Source organism: Cyprinodon variegatus, unplaced genomic scaffold (genome assembly GCF_000732505.1).
Source record: "Cyprinodon variegatus isolate N-32 unplaced genomic scaffold, C_variegatus-1.0 Scaffold1417, whole genome shotgun sequence".
In the NCBI taxonomy this organism is placed as follows: domain Eukaryota; kingdom Metazoa; phylum Chordata; class Actinopteri; order Cyprinodontiformes; family Cyprinodontidae; genus Cyprinodon; species Cyprinodon variegatus.
In genome coordinates, this window is record NW_015151870.1 from 23,775 (window position 1) to 28,780 (window position 5,006).

Consider the following 5,006-nt stretch of genomic DNA (forward strand, 5'->3'; position numbering starts at 1 on the left):
AGGTGAATAAAACATTATTTGGCCAAATAATGTTTTATTGAATGATTTGCTTAATCAGGAACCAAAAACCTTTAGCTAAATGATTCTTTACCCTCTTTGAAATAGCTAGCAGCGAATAGACTTCAGGATTCCACTAAATGACTCTTGGTCAGACTTGCTAATGGAAATGTAAAGAGCATCTGAGGAACACATGAACACTAATGTTATATCAGTGTTTAAATCATCAGTGAATAAAGCTTCTCCAAGCTTCAGCAACAGCTCAACACATGTTTCTGTAGCATAGCATAGCATAGCGTAGCATGCAGTCCATTGTGTTAGCGTTGTCTTTACTATTCAGTAAACATGTTGTTTGTTCTGTCCTTAATCAGGCCAGATCTACAAACCTTTTTTTCCATATCCAGTTGGACAGCTTGAGTTTCATCCAGTTGCATCTTAGCAGTCAGGCCAGGCTGTCTCTCTGTCTCAGTGGCTCACCGCAGGGGTCCGCTTGGTCTCAGTGGTTCATCAAGGTATGCTTGTCATCCAGTCTGGCTCTGTAAGTTCTGGAATGCAAGAGAAATGTGTTGCAAAAGGTCTGTTTTGCAGCAGATTGTTTCTGAAAGGTTCTGACTTATCCTCAAGGATTCTGGAGATCTGGGTCTTTCCGCTCCGACAGGATCCGGACCCCAGCTCCATGGGCAAGGGAGAGGAGGCAAAGAGAGAGAGTCCTGTGTCCTCTGTGGTTTTGTCTGCTCTCACAGAGAGGGGGGTGGTTGGTCACACCTCTGTGGGAGTTCATGTGACTGGCCTGTGGAGGCGTTGTCTGAAAAGGGGGGGGGGGGCATGGAGAGATCTTAGAGCTGTTCAATCACCAAAGCTGCATTTCCTTCTCTGGCCATCATGTCAAGATGAAACATGGACACTGGTTCCCAATGTCCAACAACCATGATCATGACATATGGCACAACAGGGGGGGACAGAGTGGTCAGTAGTCCCAGGCCCAGGAGAGGGGGGGGGGGCACAATGGACCCTCTGACCATTAAAAATACAGGCAGAAGTAATTTTTCACAAAATATTTGTGACAAGAATATTTAATATGAAAATAACTAAATATATAAATATATCTGCATTAGTCATATGTATTGTTTTCTTTAAATAAGGGGCCATTAGAACTCCCCCCACCCAACTTAAAATGGTTTGACCAGGACAACAGTGGGCTGCAAATGTTAAAGTTTGTTTGGCTGCAAACTAAGAATGTCAAGTTTTCAGAAAAAAAGAGAAAAAGGGAAGATGACACCAAAGGCTAACCCTAACCCTACACCTAACCCTAACTAGCTGCACTCTAGAACATCCCAGGAACGCTCCAATGATGTTCAATGCTCATCCAGGTAGGATGTTCAATGATGAAATTAGACTATAAAGACATCAGAAATGACTTTACCTCTAAAAAATGTTACTGTTTGGCATTTTGAGACCAAGTCTGGCCACATTTATGTTTGGAGGACAAAACAATATTTCTGTAAACAGCAGATTATTGAATAAAATAAAAGGCAAAGGAGAATGAGGTATGCATTTATCTTGACTAGTTATTGTGTGTGTGTGGGGGGGCAAAGGTGAACATTCTGGTCCTCTAGAGAATGTCCTTTGTCCATGAGGTGTAGATGGACAGCAGAGTCTTGTCCGTTGTTAGGAATCTAGTTTGTTTGTTTTCTCCCTCCACCACCAGATGGTGCCCCGTCCTTGTTGGCCCTCCCTGCACACCTGCGGCTCCTTGGATCAATATCTGGAGGAGTATTTGAGCAGTGGGCTGTCACTACCTCGAGCCCAGAGTGTTTGCCAGTTTTGGGTACTGTAGCCAAGCTGAGTTTAGCTGAGTCTAATCTGAGTCTTTGTTTCTCTGAGCCTAACACTTTTTTTGTCTTTGCCTTTCGGCAGGAAGCCTTCCTGTGTAACTGGATGCCTGGCCTTCTCCCCCTGGAAGGATTAACTGAGTTAACACTGAGCAGGGGAAAAACTTCCATATGTGCCGTTCAAGTCCCTTTCGGAAATCCAAGTGACAGTCCGCTCCATTGCTCCTCAGGGTCCAACGAATGTCCCCTGTCCCCCTGAACCCCCTCAAACGTGAGTCCCGCTCCCACAGTACTAAAGACTTAGTCAATTTTCCAACGGTCCCTGAACTGATCACTGTGATCTCCTCGCCAGACTCCAGAGTTCCAGATCCAACTCCTGTACAATCTCCTCAATAAATCTGTTAAACTTTTCCACTGGTTCGCTGAGTGGTTCTCTGCATGTGGGTCAGATCTCTTAAATCGATCATGACAGTCATGAAGGAAGCCATCTTTGTTAAGAGAGAAAAAACAGCCTTAAACAGAGGAGGAGGACTCAGGTTCAGCGATACAGTTGATTCCTTCTTCCCACCATCATGATCCTCGTCGCCATGCAGGGGACCAAAACATCTCCCTGGGTCAGCCAGGCCAATGACCCTAACGACCCCCCTTTCAGAGGCATAGGCCAGTATCGGGTATTACAGGCTAACAAAAACCACAAGCGACTCCCCATTCCAAAGGGGGGGACCCGTTCATCCGTTTCTATTTGCATGTTTTCTAAACAAAAACCAGGCTTTGTTGGGCTGCTGGATAAAACCTGGAACTAAAAGCTATTTCTGACATTTAAGTTTTGAAAAAGCTTCCTGGATGGAAGAGAAACGTCTTCAGACTTGGAAACAAAGTCCAGTGGATTGATTTGAACTGTTTTAGAATGACAGTGACCTGGAGGAGCCTCCCCAGCATATAAACACATACAGATTGATCGTATGTTTGGTTGTTTTTCTCTGAGCAGCAGCCTCCTCACGGCTCTCAGCTCCATCCTTGAAGTAAAAAAGGAAAGACAGAATAAAGCAAATCCTCCAAATGATTGGATGAAATCGTCACAGATGACAGATGTGCTTGACTTGTGTAACAGTGGCTGCATGGCTGTGTGGGTGTAAGTGACAGAGGGAGAGCAGGAGGCGGAGCCAGATTATTGTGTGTGCCTGTATCCATCCTATAAGTGTTTCCGTGGGAGCGTGTCACGCTAAACACATGTGTGTGCAGCAAGTGTCGCCAAAGCTGCTGTTTCCTGATTGGCTGCTGCCTCCACCATGCAGTAGGCGCCCTGCTGACACTGAGATTGGTGTATGAGAGCCAAGGAGCGAGAGAGGGGGGAACATTACAGGAAAACAGGAGAAATTCAATCAGAAAGCAGATCCCTCCTACTTAGAGCCAGGTGAACTCAGTCATCTGCTGCAACAGCAGGTAAGACGCCTCCTTATGACCTCCATGTTTTTCCTGATTAGAAAGTTGGTCCTGTCTACTTAAATCAACAGCATTCTGGCTGTACCAATGACAGTCAGTAACATGTTAGATAAACATCCTTGGAGATGTTAGATAGGGATGGTTTGGTGTAAAAAGAGTTTTAAAGTGTTTTTAATGATCCGTCTCGGGGCTGAAAGCAAAGCGGAACATCTGGAGATGACAAACGTTCTGTTTCATTTTCACGGCTGCCATCAGTTTCTATTCAAAGTGCTTCATTTAATTAGTGTCAACAGTTCTAACAGAAAAGGATCCCAAGTCTTCTACGACTCACATTAGTCTGCCAGAGAAACGTTTCAATGACTCATTAAACTGTAGACATTTTAAAATAGAAAACTGTTCAGGGATGGAGGACAGGATTTGGTTTGTATTTAGTGAAATATCCAGAGCTGTGTGACTAGATGAGGTTATCCTGAAGCTTTCCTCACAGAGCGGACAGTTGTTCCTTCTGCTCCACAGGAATATGATTGATCTGAAAATGTGTCGTTGATCAGTGTTTCCTCCTCTCATCCAGATGGACAAAAATAAACTTTATTTATCTGACAACAAAGAAGAAGAAAGAACCAGAATTCAGGACAAATATCAGGTATGAAGCACCTGACTGTGACTCTTACAGGTAAAAATGAGTCAGAGCCAAATAAAGAAATCCACAGATTGGATCTAAGCTACAATCAAGCAGCAAAAACTACCCGAAAAGAGACAATTTAAGAGCGAATGAAATCCATCTACAGGCCAAGAGTTTGTAGAAAGGATTCCTGGGTAGAAGAAGGAACCCAGAGTGACAGACGGGATGTTTTCTGCTGAATTGATTGGAAACGCAGTGGATTTAACCAACAGGATGAATCGTTATGAGCTTCTGCCTTTATGAAGAACAAGGTCACAGGGACCCCCCCCCCCATCCCCCAAGCACACACAAACACGTGATGTCACTATGTCCTTGTGGGGACTTTCCACTGACACCCATTCATTTCTATGGTCTATCCCAGACCCTACACCTAAACTCACTCCTGAACCTCACCCTGAGAAGAGACCTTCTCCTCATGGGGGCCAGTCGTTGGTCCCCACAAGTAGCTATAAGTCCCCAAACCGAGCCTGTTTCTGGGAAAAGGTCCCCACAAGGGAACAAATCCATGGGCACAGTGTTTGAATTCCACCAGCTGTTACCAAACTCTACAGAGACGATCAATAAAGCCAGGCACCCTGCAGTCATGTAGACTGACTGTCACTGCTCTTAGTCCGTCACATCTAAACCTCATCAGCTTTTCTTTTAGAACAAATCTGCAACAGTCCAACACCGTTAAATGTTTCCGTCTTTAGTTTACTTGTTTTTATTGAAGTCCACAGAAAACGTAGAAATAAGTGTGATCAACGTTTGTTCTGGTTCAGATGGAAAGAAAGGGAAGAAAGCTTAAAGATGAAAGGAACACTCACTGGCATCAATCTAAGGACCACCAGAGCATTCTAGGTCCTGAGGCTCCAGTAGACCACCAGAGCATTCTAGGTCCTGAGGCTCCAGTAGACCACCAGAGCATTCTAGGTCCTGAGGCTCCAGTAGACCACCAGAGCATTCTAGGTCCAGTAGACCACCAGAGCATTCTAGGTCCTGAGGCTCCAGTAGACCACCAGAGCATTCTAGGTCCTGAGGCTCCAGTAGACCACCAGAGCATTCTAGGTCCA

General features: G+C 44.9%; 1 protein-coding gene across 1 annotated transcript in view; it reads left to right on the top strand.

The window, feature by feature from the left end:
• Positions 1-3,184: 3,184 nt before the first annotated feature.
• LOC107103301 (zinc finger protein on ecdysone puffs-like) overlaps positions 3,185-5,006 on the top strand; it is a 16,483-nt gene continuing 14,661 nt past the window's right edge. Inside the window, exon 1 of the mRNA XM_015402956.1 lies at positions 3,185-3,272. The gene's annotated coding sequence lies outside the window, so the exon portion shown is untranslated. The remainder of the gene's footprint in view (positions 3,273-5,006) is intronic.